Here is a 19657-nt window from a genome sequence, read left to right on the forward strand (position 1 = left end):
GGGCGGGGGAGGAACGTTCCCGCGCTCGGCCCCGGCCCGCCGGCCCGCCGCCCGCCCAGCCCCGCCTGGGAGCGCGGGCGGGCCGGGGGCGCTCCGGAGGTCGCCCTGGGGAGCCTCCGCCCGGCCTGGGCCGCCCTCGGCCGCGAGCGCCTGACAGGTGCCTCACCTCCGCGGCCGGCCGCAATGGTTCGCCCCGCAGGGAGGGAGGAAAGGCGCCAAAGCCACGCTGCCGCCCGGCGACTGGGAAGCCCGGCCGGGACTGGAGAGAGGAGCCGCGGCAGGCGCTGACCGTCGCCGGCCTCCTGGGAGCGCCTGGCCCGCCGCCAGCCCGCCTCCACACAGCCCTCCAGGTCTGCGGCGGCGACCCGCGTTCCTTCAGCCAGGCGGGGTCGGGCAAGCGGAGTTGCTCCCAGCCCGGCCCCCAGTCGACTGACGCCCCGAGGGGCAGAAATGCTCGACAGATCGCTTGGGGTCGCCCTCAGGCCCGTCCTTCTTGCATCGGCGTCCGTTCTTTTTTTATTTTCCACAAAAGGGCTGTCCGCACCGGGGGAGAGGAGGAGTGAGAGCAGATCCTCTTCAGAAGTAGCCCCTACTGCTAGGGTTGGGTTGCCGGTCGCCTGGAATTTACAACTGATTTCCAAACACTTAGCACCGCTGCTCTGCCAAGCTAATTACAACATATTTTATAGCTAGCTTCTTTGAAGATAGTTTCAGGCTGGTAGTGGTGTTGGTTTGAACTAAAAGAGCCAGATCCGGGTCCAGTAGCTCCTTAAAGACCAGCTAGATTTCCAAGGTATGAGCCTAGGAGCTTTGACTTTCGAAAGTTCATGCATCTAGTTGGTCTTTACCCCTCCAGCTGTCTGCCTGGATTATAAAGACTCCTTTTGCTATCCACTCCTTGAGATCTGAGTCTGGAAAGCTCATACCTTGGAAATCCATTGGTTCCGGATCTTGCGTTCCAAACAGCGGAGACCAGTTCTAGAGGAAATGGTTGGAGAGTGGTGCCTATGGCATTATACCCCACTGAGGTCCCTCTCCAAATTTCCAGGAATTTCCTAACCTGGAACTGATAACCTTTCCTGCTGCAGAAGAACTCGCCTGACAGTCAAGGCCAAGGAATGCCTGCTCTTCACATTTAGGTACAAGGCAGCAGCTGCCCTGCTCTAATAGGGGTGCCAGTTCCGGGTTGGGAAATTCCTGGAAATTTGGGAGTAGAACCTGAAGAGAGCGGAGTTTGAGGAGGCAAGGAACTCAGTGGGATATAATGCCATAGAATCCACCTTTTAAAGCAGCCCTTTTCTCCAGAGGAACTGACTTCTGTAGCCTGGAGATCAGTTGCAATTCTGGGAGATCTCCAGTCACTACTTGGAGGCTGGCAGTGGCAAGGAACCGTTCTGAGGCTATCTGACAATGTAGATTCCAGATGGGTAGCTGGGTTAGTCTGAAGCAGCAAAATGAAAGAGGAGTACAGTGGCACTGCAGAGCTTGTACAGTGTCTTTAAGGAGCCACTGGACTCCAGTTTTATTTTATCAATTAAAGTAATTGGGGGAGGGGGAGAGGTGCATCCTCCTTTAAATCATGAGTGAACAGCTCAGACTGGCTGCCTCATATAACTACTATACTGCATGCTGATGTTTGTGAAAATTCAGCCTCCGATTCCTAACTCTGAAATCTAGACAGTCTGGCATCCTCCAGCTGTCTGTGTGGTTGATTTAACTCAGATCAGAATGCTGAGGTCACCTAACGGACAGCACCCTTGTGGACAAATTGATCACATAACTCTGCACTGTGCGACAACCAGCCTGATTCTTCTTGGCCTTGCTCTAAAAAGAGATGGGAAATATATATAAAAAAAAGTGATGCCTTCCCTAAACAACAAGGCTATGTTCCTGTGCATGCTTACCTGGAAGTGACCCCCAATGTACTCCAGGAACTTTTGAATAAGCATGGGTAGGATCAGGCTGCACAAGATCAAGGTGGATCTTGGTTCATCACATCATACAACTGAACCCCAATTAAGCTAAAATAGAGGGGTTGATCTGATGTTCAGTCCAACCACTGGCTTCAACTGACATTTGGGGTTGAGAGGATATCAGGGCTTGGTCAAAGGAGAGGAGTGGCATTCCGGGCTTCAAAAGTTGTGTAGGCTCGGTGAAAATGGTGTTTGATGTTCCAAGGGGCACCCTAGCCCACCATGTAGGTTAAGCAAAAGGCTTTATAAATCCAAACATTAATATAAGTTGTAACCTGTATATTAAAATATTTTCAAAATACAGCTTGCAATACAGAAAGAAGTAGTTGTTACTTCATTCTCCTTAACGGCCACAACTGAATGAAAAGCTGTTTTATGTGCAGTTTCACTATATTTTTTACTTCTCTTTAGTTTCCATTTCATTGTTCGTTCATTATTATTAACACTCATTATTACTCAACTCTATCTGTTAGTTAGACTTATTCTTAAGTGGATGCCCAAACCCTACATTATAGATACTGAATGTTTTCTTCCACAGGGTAAATAGCAGCTCTCTCTGTGTGTGATTTTAAATAAGAAAAAAGATGCATGAGAAAGGGTCTCTCTTTCTCACACACACACACATTAGTACTGTAGACCAATCCAATTTGGGCCTCACTACTGCTGCTTTTAGAAAACCACATAGATCCAAACATGGAATTCCCACCATCTTGTCTAGTGGTGCCCTCAGAGGTCATGCCACACTAGCAACACTGAGCTGCATCTATTGCTGTACATTCAAATCACATCAATTCCAGTCCATAAAAATAACAGTAAAAATGTTAAACTAGAAGCCCTTAACTGAGATATAATATATATTGTATATAATCTTCTAAATTGCAAAATGCAATGTAACAAACCCACCCTCAGTTGCAACTTAACAACCTGGACTGCATCATCTGAACCACTAGATTCTTGGTTTAATGTATAATATCAAGACTTTGTCACATTGATGTAATGCTTTTGCTTGCTATAATTACAATCCATCACACACTTTTGATGAACTCCTGTTTGTTTCAGTGGTTTGTAAGTATGAGCAACGCTTAGTGAATTGTACATTTCATTTCCAGCATAATAGACAAGCTCAGTAGGGTATACACAGTTTGAAATGTTAAGATTTTAATTTAAAAGGTTCTTAGTATTTTGGAGATTTTCTTGGTTTTTCTTAGAAATAGTTAACCAGCCTGACAGCTTGGCGACAGCGTCAGAGCAGTTTTCACCCTGCAGCTATGTCAGAAAAGAAATACTGTTGATAACAAAACCATATAATTAAGAATTTATCAAAAAGAGGTCTCTTCAGGCTAATATTTGGCTGGCTACCAAGGACATTAACTGAAGGCATGCAGCGGATATCTTGTTGCATTCATTCATTCATTCATTCATAAATGTTTTGATTAATTAATAAGGAAAGATCATTGTTAATAGCAGGAAAGGAATATTTGGAGAAAATCTGAGCATATGCCTAGCAGCGAAGGCTACAGTACTTAAGCTTACTGATATTCACCAAAACCTTTATATAGATAAGAACCTATTATACATTAATCTCTACTATGTCCACCTTTCCTTGCCCAACAGTCCCACACAACCTTGATGCTATTATTTCTCCTTCCTTGATTTCCCTAAAAGCACCGCACATTGAGAATCAACACATAACAATCAGGCATCATGCAGCTGGCAGAGGACAGCTCAACTCTACGTTGTTGCTTCTACTTTTGCTTAATGTTGCTTCTATTAATAAAGTAGGTATCCAGCATGCAGATGTGCTCAGCGCCAAGTGAGCCCTGAGAGAGACTAGAAGGAGGAGGTCATTGTTTACCTAGAGGGGCCCTGAGTATGCGGAAAATCTCGAATTCGATCTCATATGTATGACAACTCAGCTGTTGGAGCTGGGAGTTTGGCTAAAGGCAAGCAAGCAGAAGTCTAAGTTAATCTTCGTTATTGCAAAGAAGACTGCACCTTCACATTTAAAGATAAGGGTGGTTAGTTTTCGAGAAAGTACATATTCTCTGAGTCTAGTTCCCGCACCTGCCCCATCCCACCCTTGATCAGAATCCTGCTGTGGCCACTCTGCTCACTCAGGGAGTTTCCTAACTAAAGCAGAAGTTCTGCATTAACTATCTGTGTAGCTTGTTATCTGGTGACACGCATCTCCACAGAGGAGATTTGCACACAGAAATGTGCGCTGTTATTGCACTGTTATGTGTACTTCTGCCAAAACATTGATAGAGCCTTTACAGAGGAACTGTTATAAGAATTACAATTAATGCAAACAATGAGCATAGAGCCAAAAAGGAACAAAGGGCCATCTAGTGCAACATTCTGTCCAATGGTAGGGCCAGTCATTCACATGTTCTTTTGCAGAGCAGTTTTCACAATCCAGACCATAATGTACAGAAATAGCTCTGGACTATACAGGCAAAGGAGCTAATTGAGCCGCTTCTCAGCCTTTTGGCTTTAAGGCTAAACATTCTCTACCAAGTTATCTGTTCTTATCAGTTTAATATCTGATATGTTATAGGGGAAGATAAATCATTCTAATGCAACTGATACTAATGCGAGCCCCGCATTGGTAGACATTGCATTCTGCAGTTAAGTAAAACTGGTCTCCATTTTTTTTTTAAAAGTGTGCTATATGAATTAGGTTTTATTGTGCCGCCTGAGGTTTAAATCAGCATTTTTCTAAAATCATTCCTAACAAGATTGCGAAGCTTGTTTTAGCTGGGATGGGATGCACATTCAGTTTTCTGTTAGTGAGTTTTCAGGGTATCCTCCTGATTTCCAATTAAAATTCATTGGTCTGGGCTGCTCAAAGCCTGTAAGAACATTCTTCCTACACCCTACGTTTTGCATTTATGTTCCTGCAATTATTATTACATTATAACATGGAGGCCATGAGAAAAAGCACAGCGAGTTTACTTCCACTATACACTGAAAGTTAAAAATTGTTTATATCCAGAGATATTCAGCTTTCGGCCTTGGGTATTCTTTCCAAGTTACGTTTTGAAATTAATGGTGCCATCCAAGAATGTTATTCTTACTGTGTTCCTCTTGATTGCTGCCTATGACCTGTCAATCTCCACTGTTAGAATATCATGTACTTTGACTTGATCGTTTCTGAGAACTGACTGTTTACAGAACTGTATGAGATTTTATAAACTATATACAATTTTTCCCTATGTTGATTGAAAGGTAACGAATACAGGTACTGATGCTTTCCTGTATGCATTCAGTTACCTAATTGACTGCATCAGGCTTATCGCTAAATAAACCTTTTACTTCTATGATCACCAAGTTTGAAGCCTTGATTTATTATTCAGACAAGGAGACAAAGGGGACCTCAAAATTGGCAAACAGAGGTAATAAAAGTTTCTCCCAGCATTTTCTCTCCAAGTTCTCTCCTGCATAAACTGCATTCATGTGATACCCCAGCCCCAGACTTACTTGGGGCCCCTATTTGTGGGCCACGAAGGTGAGTGCAGGTCAGCCACCGTTTCCCTGGAGCCTGGCAGCTTCCAGTAGCCTCTTCAAAGCTGCACAGGCAGCCAGTAAATTCAAACTGCCTGACCAGCCAATCAGCAGAAGGCTGGCTGGGTTGGGGGCAGGGGGAGTGTTCTCTGCCAGCAGACCTGCAGCTCACAGTCTCCAGTCAGGTCTATCAGTCAGGGATAAATTCCTGAGCTGGCTGGAGGGGCCCAGCTCTCAGCTTCCACTGGCTTCCCACCTGTCCCTCCCTTGGCTCAGGGTTTGTTTTTTGGCACTTGTTTGCCAATAGTTTTCTTACATGCAAATTTAAACTAGACAAGAGACATTATGACTTTGACCAATCTAAAACTGAATTTGAAATTGCCCTCTGTACAAATGATGAACATATTATTTCTAACATGTACACACTTTTGTTGAGGTTTGAGACAGAAGAAGAGCAAATAAAAGAATGTATGATTAAATGGGCAAACAATTGTGGACATGACATATTAATGGAACAATGGTAAAATATGTGGATAAGGGGTTTGAAATTTACATTAAACTCTAGTATTAAGGAAAATTTTTATAAGATGATGTATCATTCGTATATGACTCCTGAAAAATTGGCTAGAATGTACAAGGATGCTTCAAATCTATGTTGGAAATATGTTAAACAAGAAGGGACGTTTTATCATGTGTGGTGGACATGTAAGAAAGCAAAGAGTTTCTGGCTGCAGATTGTAATGATTTCAAGTAAATGTGTGCATGTATCTTTAAATGCTTGGTGTGATATAGGTGAAGAGTGGAGGTGAAAGAGAGGGATGAGAGTGATATGATTGGTTGATGACTGAGAGGGTGGGCGGAGTGAATGCAGTTTAGACTGGGAATGAAGAGAGAAAAGTTTCAGTCAGAAGAAAGCAGGCTAGCTGTGTGCTGCCTGAGTATATTGAAGTATTTATGAGAGAAATATAACCTGTGTGGAACCTGAACTGAGCTTGTTTGTGAAAGAACACTCAGTCAGGGAAAGAGAGGCCAGCTGTGTGCTGCCTGAGCAGGTTTAATATTTCTGTGAATGAGAGTCAGAGAAAGAGAGGCTAGCTGTGTGCTGCCTGAGGAGTTTAAGCATTTCTGTGAGAGAAATATTGAGTTAGAGAAAGAGGCTGTGTGTGAAGTCTTAGAAGAGATCTGTGTGAATGAGTAACTTTAAGAACCGAGAACTATGTTTATGAAACCGATACGCTTCTTGACTAAATAAAAGTTTATTTTGTTTTGTTATATCCCAGAGTAGCTGTCATTGCTATATCCCATTCCTATCCTCAGGGCCACGTAGAACCACGAAGGAGCCTGACGCTTAGGCACATTACCAAAGGGAAAACTTAAATAAAATATATTGGAATATAATATTCCTGGTGGCAGCAAACTACCCAGAGGGTGTTAAGGGAAAGATTAAAAGAAAAATCTACTCGAAAGTAAAGGTCATAACACAGATACAATAATTGATCCAGAAGATTTTGAAGTTTAAAATCCAGTTGAAACCAGAGACTTTTTTGTTGGGAATGATGGACAACCAGTTGGAAAGAAGTTTTGGAACTTTGTTTGATCATGGCAGGAAGAGTATTCTATGCACAAAAATGGAAAATTCCAACATTGCCTACAATGGAGGAATGGTAGATAAAGGTTTTGGAGTTTGCGTCAATGGCAAAATTTACTACTTCACTGATTAGAGAAATGACATTAGTTACATATTTGACTGAATGGAAACCATTTACAGACTTTTTACATGAAATAGATAATAATGACTTGATGACATCTGGATTTATGGATCAAGAATCATGAACAATAGAAAAAAGAGGGCTCTTATGTTTAACATAGAATAAGTGAGACTGAAAATGATGTATATTTGTTGCAGAGAAAATCGGAACTCAATTTGTAGTCGAGTTTTTTTTTCTCTGGTTTTTTTTCCTGTTTTTACTCTGGTTTCTCTTCAGATCGCATAAATCTTTCGCCTTTTTTTTCTTGTTTGTTATTTTATGCTTCTATGTATTGTTAGTGTGTGTGTTTTGTTTAGAATGTTGTGTTTCTTTATCTTTTATGATTTTTGTTTATAGCTTTTATGTTAATGTTTATAGCTTAAATAAAGAAAAATTCTTCTGGATAATTTGACTGTTCATTCACGGGGACTTTGTCTAGTTATTTTTTCTGGTCTCTTAAACTGGCAATACCAGGGGTTAATCCTGGGAAATTCCATTAGCAAGCAGATGATCTACCACTGAACCACAGCCCCACTCCCCATATTCCCCCTCCCCCACACTTGCTGCTGGAACAGCCAGCCTCAACTATCAGCTCTCTCATTCATGGTGGCCATGTCTAGCAGCAGACACCCATTGTATTTCCATTTTTATTACTGGCTTTTAAGTAACCATCCAGCAGAAAGCCTTCTGGTTCACCATCAGTCAAACAGCAGCTCTATCCTCATGGATCAGCATGTACGTAAATTACCATCCATATTGTAGAAAGTCTGGCACTATGTTCTTGAGTACACAGTTCTCACAAAGCTACAGCCAAGCCTATCTGGCCTCAACATGACCCTACACAGAGACAGCAATTCACTGAAAAAAAGTTATCTGGCACAATCATAACAGAGGTTATTGAAGACTGCGTAAGAATGTATGTCAATGGAGCTTGCATAGGAGAACTTGTAGACACTTTAAAATATTATATGTGTCAGGTCCAATATATATCTTAACTATACTGACTCCATTTTCTAATGCTTTTAGTGTTTAAGTATTTTCTCCTCAGGTGCACCAGTTCCCAAGCAGCATTCCCACCAGAGGAGACTGTTTTGTCTAACACCGTTCCACCAGGCATTGGCCTTGAAGGAGAGCAGCTTCCCAGGACTGAAAGATGTTGTTTTGAGAACTGTGGGGGGAGGCTGTTCCAGATGGGTATTGTTACTCTGTATCCTATGCTTGCTCTTCATTGGTAACAATGATCATGTACCATCCTGAGTCTCCTATTCAGGACAGTGGACTATAATGGACCTTTTCTGCAATAAAGCTTCCTTTGCCAGACATTGGACTTATTCTTGCTTCTAAAGGGAATCTTGCAGAGAGTACCTTATTTAGCCACAGTCTGACATTTTGTTACCAATCATGTCTGCGTCGGGCCCAGCGGAATCCAAGGTTGTCCCGGACAGGGATCCTTTGTTTGATCCGTATGCGTCTCCCGACAATCAACAGGTGCAAACCCAAGACTCCCAGGAGCTGGGAGCAACCGGGAACGGAACCGGAGCCTCCACTTCTACCCTGCCTCTCATCGACTTCAGTACTCGAAACGAGACCGAAAGCAATCTCGGGGCAAGGCCGAAAGCAACCGCTCTCCCCTTGATCTCGGTGCCCACCCCGTCGGAGTGGGGAGCCAGACCCCGAGAAACCAGAGAGCGCCGGGCAGGTGGACTCCATCCACGAGCCTCGATGGACGGGCGCCGAAGCCTAGAAACCGTCCCGGAACTAGATAGCAGCCAACCATGGCGATATTGGAACAGGACGTTTGAGCAGATGGAGGGGGACACGTCTCGCCGAGGCGCCCTGAGTTGGGATTATTCCGAACTTGCCCCGTGGAAGGAGCCAACGGAAGTCCCTGAACCAAGTTGGGAGCAGATACGAGGTCGCACCTATGCGGTAGATACCAGCATCTCGGCCGTGACGGGTATGGCCAAGGGAATTCTAGCCGCGAGGTCGCGAATAGTTCAAGGGGACCCTCCTCCGTGGGGCCCTTTCTCCCCGGTGAGTACAGCGAATGAAGGTTCCCTGAGCGAACAACCAGGGCCAAGTCGTATACAACAATTAGAAGTTAAGCTGATGGATATGGAAGAAAGCTTGGCTCACGCCATTCATTTAATTTCCTCAATGGGGGCAGGGGAAAGACTGTCTCCTGAAGAGATGGCGATACAGATAGCTACCCTTCAAAGTGTCATCTCCTATCCGATGGAGGAAGTTCAGCAGCGGTCGTCGCCTACCGGCGGGGGGGGCACCTATCCTGGCGAATCGGGAGAACAACCCAAGGAACTTCCCCCTCAGCGGGAAACTCCACCGAGAAGGGACCACCCGGTTGTGCCATCCGGTGAGACTCCCATCGAACCTCCTATCACGGGAGGGGATGTGCCGGCAGACGAGACCCCCGTTGAGAGGCCTACGGAAGGGGAGGAAAAGCCAAGTGATACACCGGTGATACCCCCCCATACTTCCCCGAAAACGGTCCGGCCGGACCAAGCGGGAGCACCCGTGGCTCCATCAGGGGAGGGAGCCCCTGGTCAACCGCGCGAAACTGTTCCCGTCGGGCAACCTCCGGGAGATGGTCTACCAGCGCCAAAAGGCCAGCCGACGCTTCCCAGAACAACAACGCCCGGAGGGGCAAGCCCGCGCGGACTTCCACCCATTCGGCCTTCGCCGCTGCGGCCCCTTCCGCTTCGACCACAACTAACCCCGCCGCTGCAGCCGATACGTTTGCCACTGGAACAACCCGTAAGACCGCCTCCGACCCAACCGATGGGACCTACACCACTGCGACCCCACCAACCCACCCCTCAGCGGCCGATTACTACTCCGCCACACCAACCTCAACCGCCAGCACCTCAACCGCTACGGCCAGCACCTCCGGCATTGCCACCAGCCCTGCCGAGAGCACCGCCACCAGCCCTGCCGAGAGCACCACCGCCAGCCCAGCCGAGGCCGGCACCCCCGGCTCAACCGGTGAGGCCACCGCCAGCACAACCGGGTCCCCTCATACCTCAAGTGCCATTGAGGCTTCCGGCGGACTTCTACCCAGCCCCGGCTCCGAGGCAAGACCTCCCAATGGGTTGGGTGAAACTGGACGCCACTTTTGACGGGGATCCCTCCAAACTGGGCTTTTTTCTAGTGCAAGTCGTGCAATTCTTCAACCGGTGGGGACACCTCTTCGGCAGCGAGGCCAGCCAAATTGAACACCTCGGCTCCCGCTTACAAGGGAAAGCAGCGGACTGGTACGTAGGACTATATAATATCGGGGCCCCAGAACTCGATACTCTCCAGGGGTTGGTGGATGCTATTAGAGCACAATATGAAGATCCCTTAGAGGAAACCAGGGCCCGAACAGAATTGCAGGCCATTAAGCAGGGCAGCATGGCAGCGAGAGACTATATCACGAAATTCCGACAATTGGCTGCCAAGTGCCCCAGGTGTGAGGAGTCCACAAAAATTATTCTGTTCAAACAAGGACTTAATCCGAGACTTTTGGACAGAGCCCTCATGCAAGACAATCCCCCTACGCTGTTAGGTTGGATTCAACTTGTTTGCGAAGTGGAAAATCGCATTTTAGAAGTCCGTTTGGTTGAGCAACAACAACAAACGGGACAAAGAAGACCATTGACCTTACAGAAGGGAGCTCGGGGAGCTGGCTACGCCACCCGTGGAGCGAGAGATGCTAGATGGCAACAAGGGCTGTGTTTGCAATGCGGACAGGCTGGTCACTTTGCAGCACAATGCCCCTACCGGCCTGTGCAAAGACCTCCGCTCCAATTACGGCGTCCAACCCTTGCTCCGTTCCCTACGCTCCAACGCCCGACTCCAGCTCCACGAGCAAACAGAGGCCGCGGCGCTTCCCAAAGGCCAGCCTCAGAAAGAGGGCTGGAAGCGGAAGAAGTTATGGAATACGATCCCGCTTCCCCATCTGCAGAAGTCAATCCAGAAAGTCCCCAGTCGGGAAACGAGATGGATCTGTCGTAAAAGGGCCCAAACGACAGATCCGCCCCAAGCCCGTCCCTGCACGGAACCGGCCACCTGGGTCCATTTTATTCATGCCAGTGACTTTAATCAACCCAGAGAGAAAAATGCACATTCGGGTGCAAGCTCTTATTGACTCGGGTTGCTCAAGAGATATCATAGCCCCAGCTCTAGTCAATGGACTAGTTTTACCAACTCGGGAATTACAAAATCCAGTAATTTTTGAACAAATGGATGGTACCAACATGAATCCGGTCACAACTGAAACCATCCCGGTGATCACAGGCATGGGACAGCATTGGGAAAAGAGGTCCTTTGTCATCAGCTCTACTGCCAAGTACCCGTTAATTCTAGGCAGCAAATGGCTATGTGATCACAATCCCTACATAGACTGGGCTCAAGGATGTATTACCTTCAATCATGCCAACTGTAAACTTCACCGTTGGAATCAAAACTGGGGCGAAGACCCTACTCAGAAAGAAAAGGCCCTCCTTACCCAAGAAGAAGTCAACCAAATACCCGAACCTTACTGGCCTTTTCTAAACGCTTTCTCGGAGGAGGAAGCGGACACGCTGCCCCCGCATCGACGAACGGACTGTGCGGTGGAAATTTTACCAGGAGCCTCACTACCCAAAGGGAGGCTCTACCCCATGAGTCTCCATGAACGTGAAGAGCTCCGGAAATTCATCGACACCAACCTCCAACGAGGGTTCATCCGCCCAGCCTCTAGTTCCCACGCCGCTCCAGTTCTCTTCGTGAAAAAGAAGGATGGGGGACTTAGACTGTGCACGGATTTCCGAGGACTAAATGCAGTGTCCACCAACAACGCCTATCCTATACCGCTCATCCGAGACCTTCTCAACGTCGTGGCCCAAGGTAAGATCTTTACGAAATTAGATCTAAAAGATGCTTACTTCCACGTTCGTATCAAGGCAGGGGATGAGTGGAAAACCGCGTTTAATACGCCCCTCGGACAATATGAATACTTAGTTATGCCTTTTGGATTGACGGGAGCCCCGTCTGTATTCATGTCCATGATAAACGAAGTTTTACATGAATTTTTGTACAAAGGGGTGGTGGTGTACCTTGATGATGTTTTAATTTATTCTGACACCGAGGAAGAACATGTTCAAATGGTACAAAAGGTCCTGGCCACCTTGATGAAGAATAAACTGCCCATCAAATTGTCCAAATGTGAATTCCATAAAACCGAACTCACTTACCTTGGGTATTGTATCTCACAAGAGGGGTTGAAAATGGATCCAGCCAAAATACAGGCGATCCAGGATTGGCAAACACCCACCACCCGCAAAGAACTGCAATCCTTCCTGGGTTTTGCCAACTTCTATAGAGACTTCATAGCAAATTTCGCCCAAATCACACTCCCCTTAACAGAATTGCTGAAAACCAAAGATAAAGGGGACCAAGCCAAAAAACCCTCTGCTAAACTACAATGGACCCCCGATTGCCAAGCGGCCTTCGAATGCCTTAAAAAGCAATTTGTAACGGAACCCATCCTCTCCCACCCCAACGAACAGTCCCCCTTCATAGTACAGGTCGACGCCAGCGATACGGCGATAGGGGGGGTTTTGCTGCAGAAGGGGGAGGATGGGAAATTGCGGCCTTGTGCATTCTTGTCTAGAAAGTTCTCAGAGGCAGAAAGGAATTGGAATGTGTGGGAGAAGGAGGCCTTTGCAGTGAAAGCAGCTCTCACAAACTGGAGGCATTGGCTGGAGGGGGCGAGATACCCTTTTGAGGTCTGGACAGATCATAAAAATTTGGAGGCCCTCCGAAGCCCACGCAGACTGAATGCCAAGCAATTGCGGTGGGCGGAATTCTTTTCCAAGTTCAACTTCACCCTCAATTATCTCCCGGGCAAAACTAACTTTTTAGCGGACGCCCTGTCGCGCATGCCCCAACATAAGAGCAAACGGGCGGAGACTGTCGACACGGTCTTCTCACCTAAGCAACTTGGGGGCGTGGTGACTACTCGCAGCCGTGCTAAGCAGCCCCTCCCGGCCGACCAAGAATGGAAATCGAAACTTAAAACTGAAGTGGAGAAGGAGGGGGATAAAGCTCCGCGAAACAAACTAACCCAATCCCCACAGGGGGATTGGCTAGCTGGGAGCAAGTTTTATGTCCCGGACAGCCTTAAGCTGGAAGTCTTGCGGCGCTGTCATGATGCTCCCACTGCTGGACATTATGGGTATCTGAAAACTTTACACCTAGTTCAAAGACAATTCTGGTGGCCGGGCATGCGCAAAGACATTTCCCAATACGTTAGTTCCTGCCCTGTTTGCCTCAGCGCAAAGACCAGGAAAGGGAAACCTCCGGGTCTCCTGCAACCATTAGAAACGCCGAACAGGCCCTGGGAAGTAATCTCCATGGACTTTATCACTGATCTACCTCTTTCAAAAGGACATAATTGTATTTTAGTTGTGGTAGATCTGTTCTCCAAACAAGCCCATTTTATCCCCTGTACTGCTATACCCTCCGCTCGAAAACTAGCGGATCTGTTTCTAAAACACATCGTAAAATTACATTCTTTTCCGTCCAAGGTGATTTCGGATCGCGGCGGACAGTTCGTTGCCAACTTCTGGCGGGAGCTTTTGAAAATGTTGAATATTGAACAAGGTATCAGTTCAAGCCACCACCCACAAACCGACGGGCAATCCGAAAAAACAAACCAAATATTAGAACAGTTCCTTCGTTGCTACATCAATTTCCAACAAGATAACTGGGTGGACCTTCTCCCTCTAGCCGAATTCTCCTATAACAACAGTGTACACGCTTCAACGGGAGAAGCCCCCTTCAAAATTATATATGGGACTCACTTCAATCCCTTCCCATTGGACGCACCCCCTCTCCATTCCTCTAAATTGCCAGATGTATCCTCATGGTGGGGGGAGGCGGTGCAGCAATGGACTATCATTAAGAGACACCTCGAAAAAGCCAAACTGGATTACAAAAAGTACGCAGATCGCCATCGTGTGGCCGAATGGGAATTACAACCAGGAGACCATGTGTATATTTCCACAAAGAACCTAAAGCTAGCTCAGACAAGCCGCAAACTCGCTCTGAAATTCTTAGGACCTTTTCCTGTGCGCAAAGTAATAAATAAAGTGACTGTTGCTGTAACATTGCCCAAGAACCTTCGCCATGTGCATGATACGTTCCATGTCAGCCTTTTGAAGAAAGCTCCCACCGACAACAAATGGCATATCAAAGCTCCACCCATTCCAACTTTAATTGACGACCAAATACACTATGAGGTACAACAAATTTTGGACTCTAAAATCAAGAGAAATCAGCTTTTTTACCTCATTAGATGGAAGGACTTTGATTCTGGTTACGATGAATGGGTGAACTCTGCACATGTTCATGCTCCTAGATTAACCAAAGCTTTTCATACTCGCTACCCATATAAACCAGGGGGGGATCTATTTTAAGGGGGGCAGAAATGTCAGGTCCAATATATATCTTAACTATACTGACTCCATTTTCTAATGCTTTTAGTGTTTAAGTATTTTCTCCTCAGGTGCACCAGTTCCCAAGCAGCATTCCCACCAGAGGAGACTGTTTTGTCTAACACCGTTCCACCAGGCATTGGCCTTGAAGGAGAGCAGCTTCCCAGGACTGAAAGATGTTGTTTTGAGAACTGTGGGGGGAGGCTGTTCCAGATGGGTATTGTTACTCTGTATCCTATGCTTGCTCTTCATTGGTAACAATGATCATGTACCATCCTGAGTCTCCTATTCAGGACAGTGGACTATAATGGACCTTTTCTGCAATAAAGCTTCCTTTGCCAGACATTGGACTTATTCTTGCTTCTAAAGGGAATCTTGCAGAGAGTACCTTATTTAGCCACAGTCTGACAATATGTAAAACGAGCGCTGCGGCTGTAGCTGCTCAGAGAGAACTGCGTCCGAGGCCCAGAGGAGGGGAAAAGATTTAATTTGAATTGTAATTTGTATTTTGTAAGATCAACCATTCCATCATTACTTTATTAAGCTATTTTTTTAATTATGGCAGTATGAAGGGAAAGCATTGAAGTGTAGTGTTTAGTGTTTGTAAGTTGCCTTCCCCTTTTTTCCACCCCCTCCTTCCCCCCTTTCTTATTCTCCCTTCTTTCCCTTTCCTTGTATTATTGTAGTTTTTTGTAGCCTATTGTTTTTAGATGTTAAAAAGAATAAAAATATATATAAAAAAATAAAAAATAAAATATTATATGTAGTTGCATCATGGTAAACTGGGATCCAGGCGTATGGTCCAGTACTTGATCCACAGTGCCACACAGATTAAATTTAAATTAATTTAATTTTAAACAAAGGGGCACAAATTGAAAATAAAATCCCTCCCAAAGGCATATGAATTGTCTAATTATTCTCTTATTTTAGAAACTGTGCTCAGATCAGAAAATGCTGGTTAGGATACAGTATTTCAGAATATACCTAGTTTTATTAATTTAAGTTACTGAGGCATGGCTTGATATCTTACTCTCTTCTTCGTGGTTTGTCCTTTCTAACCTTTTCTTGCAACTCTGTAACATGAAGTGATTGTGGGTCTGGCTTAATTAGGGTTCATTTATAACTGCATTTCTGTTTCCTGTTTGTAATTTTGACCTCAGCTTCCTTTTCTCATCCTTCCTTCCTCTGTGGCACTGGTTTTCAAACTGTGTTCCAGATAGTCAAAAGGTTCCTCAGAAGTTTATTGTTTCCCCAAGTTCAGATATGGTGGAGAAGATTCCCACAAAAATAACTTGCACACCATTACTGATGCAATGCAGACCTTCAAGGAAGTGTTGAGGCCTTATATAGTGAGTGTTTCCTTATGGTTTCAGTCAAGCTCTGCTAGTTTAAACAAGCCAACGTAGACTGAACATAACTAGTAGTTCTTAGGATAGCATGTTTGTAAAGACAGCTCATTTTCAGCTGTGGCCACGTCTAATGCTACAAAGAGAGGGGGGAGAGAGAGAGAGAGAGAGAGAGAGAGAGAGAGAGAGAGGCAACATAGGATGAATAGACTGCAAAAAATACTAATAAAGAAGTTCAAAACACACAACATTGTTTTTGCTGTACTATTTAGTAAGAGAAAGTCCAATGAAATGAAATAGATAAGAGATAGATTAAATAAAAAAGAGAAAATAAAGAGATAATAATAAACAAGACATTGGATTCATGATATCTAAATAGAGATTTAAATAGTTTTGTAAAACAGTAAGCTTGAAATGATATTTAAAAGAGAAGCAAGGAAGTGAAGAGACCCTAGGCAAACTAGCAATGCAGTCCTAATCAGTTACACCTTTTGAGTCCATTGAAGTCAATGAGTTAGAAGGGTGTAACTCTGTTTAGGATTGCACTGAAATTAGCACAAAGTGATGTCCAAAGCCAACAGAGGACTGATTTCTATTGAGCCAGATCATCCATTCATTGCCATCTCCTAAGACTAGCTCCATCTCTCCAGTGTCTCAGGCAAATATCTTCCTAGCTTTCAGCTTACCTAAGCCCCTTTGAATGGAAATACTAGGAGCTGAACCATGCAAGTGCTGTACACTGAGCTCTGATCTCATCCCCAAATGGAAAGGAGGCCCTATTGTGGCAGAGAATAATGAACATGAGAGACCTGGAAGGAAAGGCAAAATAAGGTAAATATAAATGAAGACAGGAGAAAGAAAGCTTTGTAATATTTCCTAGTGGTGGTCGCTGTCAAGCAGGAAATGTAGTGTTAATTTTATTTCCTAAAGCTTATTCATCAGTGTCTACAAACAGGCATTTTATTACATGGTAAAGGATAGTGCTGATTTTTTGCTTTGCCGCTCTCCTATACTATAATAATAGCACTGGCTATGAATAATGGCTGCGTAGGAAGATGCATGGAAGCAGTGTGTGTGGATGGCATACATGCTCCTTTTTTGCTGCAAGTATACTTGGTGGTATACACAACTGGTTCTGCCTTCTCCCAACAAATATACACTTCATATATGTTAATGATGATATTTGCATGTGCCAAGAAAAGTGCATTCTGTGGTGGAAAATGTTAACGGCTAGCCTTATGTCCTAAATGAGAAGTATTAAATTGCAGCAGGGACTGGCTGCCAGGAATATGCCCTGGCTACCTGGAAACAGTTTAATTTGTTGCCAGCTTGTTTTTGAATTCAACTCAAGTGCTAGTACAGCTCTTTAAAGCCCTCATGGCCTGGGACCTACCTGTCTAAAGGCCGTCTAGAGAATTGTTTCTCCCTCGCATGCCTGTGCATGAGCCACGGATGGCCTTCACCTTGCAACTTTCTGGGTGTTTCCTCAGGATCAGTGGCCCTCCTGGTATTAACACGGGTCTGAGCTTTCATGGTGGTTACTCGCACTTTATGGAACAGGCTCCCCAAACGGATGAGGGGAGCACTGTCCTTGGAAACTTTAATGAGGTACTTTAAGACTGTTTTATTCACTAGTGTAATAATGGAGTATAGGATGCAGGGATTTTATTGCATTTTTGATTTGTGGTTAAGCTTTATTAGTTGGGGGTTGGTGATTTTTTGTTCTTTGATGTTTAAATTATTATCATAAGCCGTCTTGAGCCAGGGGGAAAGGCGGGATACAATGTTATAGCAAATAAAATAAATATGTAACCAGATCAAGATTAAAACAGCGAAGAGCTCTTTTGCCACACAACATTTAAGGGGTTTTCTGTATATACTGCCCTAAGCTGCAAGTAAACACCTTCCCTTCTGGACTACTAATGCTTTAGCAGTGCCCCTGACCCTGTTGTCTGCCTTCTGTTTTTAATTATGATCATTTTTCACTGTGCTCACACACATCTGCAGCGCTGTCAGGTCTCAGCTACATGCCCCTGGAGAGATTTGAACTGTGCAGGAGGGAGGTTGTATCTCCTCTTTCCCTTTCCCTTTACAAATCTGCTGGTTTCTTTTCATGATGACTCTTCAATGCTGCCACCATGGCTGCCAGGCTCTCTTTCACTCTACCAACTTATAACTCATAAGATAGCACAGCGCCCTGTCAGTTGAAATTTATTTACTGTCACGTTGTAGAAGACTCCTTCACAAAGCTCTTGAGCAAATATGATTTCAGAACAGGTCGATACTGTGTTAGTCTCATATGCAAAATGGGTAGTGAAACCAAGTCCATTCATCTAAAAATCTCCAAGATTTTTAAGTTACACAGAACTGTTCAGTGTGCAGAATGGAAAGATAGCTAATTCTCACGTGTTCTGAGGGCAAGGACAATTAGTAATGCAAATACTTTTACTCAGGGCTTTTTTCCAGGGGGAACGCGGGGGTGGGGGGAGCGGAGTTCTGGAACCTCTTGAAAATGATCACATGGCTGGTGGCCCCGCCCCTGATCTCCAGACAGAGGGGAGTTTAGATTGCCCTCCGAGGGCAATCTAAACTCCTCTCTGTCAGGAGATCAGGGGGCGGAGCCACCAGCCATGTGACCATTTTCTCTGAGGGCAACCCACTGAGTTCCACCACCTCTTTTCCCAGAAAAAGCCCTGCTTTTACTTATTGAAAGTAGGTACTAATATAGCCACAATACCTGCACTCTTGTGTAGCTGCATATACAATATGATACATTGGTTCACATCTGAAAAAAATCCAGCCAATACAAGCCCCCTCCCTTTTTTATGAGAGCTGAGCTGAGAAATGTCAACTGATCCATAATGTAACAGTTCAGGGTTTTTTTTAAAAATTAGGAGTTCAAATAAGCGCTGATTCTCTTAAATCTTCAGATCCAGCCTGTTTGCTAGCCTAGGCCTCACTTTTAAGAACATAAATGGCCTGGATCTGGGATGTTATAAAAACACATTTCTCCTGTTTATACCCCCTGCTGGCACCTGAATTAAAATCAGATGGCAAGATGTTGCTCCAGATGCCACCAGACTGTAGAGAGATTATCCTCTACTGAAAGGGCTTTTTCAGTGGTGGCACCTACAGTGTGGAACTCTCTCCCAAGGAAGGTCAGGCAGGCCACTGCACTGAGGTGGTTAAAGGTATCCCTTCAACCCTGCTTTTTCTGGAAAACGAGCTTGATTTGTTCTGTTTTTCAGCTACACCCAGTGCAGCACCATGGCTATTAGGAACAGGTCACTACTGAATGGCAACTGGGGGTACCCCCACATCCTTACCAGCAAGCTTTGCAAAAAGTGGCTGGAATAGTACAGGGCCACACACGGCTGCTGACTAATCTTAAAGCTATTCCAGCTATACATTTGGGGGTTCTCGTAATACGTCACAGAAAATGGCAATGTGGGTGATCTAGGTTCTCGTTTACTTGGAGAATCCATATTGAAGTTCTATAGAGGAGCTACAGAACAGTGAGAATGACTAACCATGCAATCCTAAGCAGGTCTCCCCATATTTATTCAATGGGGCGTGTGTCCAAGAAAGTGTCCCTAGGACTACAACTTAAC

Source organism: Eublepharis macularius, chromosome 11 (assembly GCF_028583425.1).
Source record: "Eublepharis macularius isolate TG4126 chromosome 11, MPM_Emac_v1.0, whole genome shotgun sequence".
In the NCBI taxonomy this organism is placed as follows: Eukaryota; Metazoa; Chordata; class Lepidosauria; order Squamata; family Eublepharidae; genus Eublepharis; species Eublepharis macularius.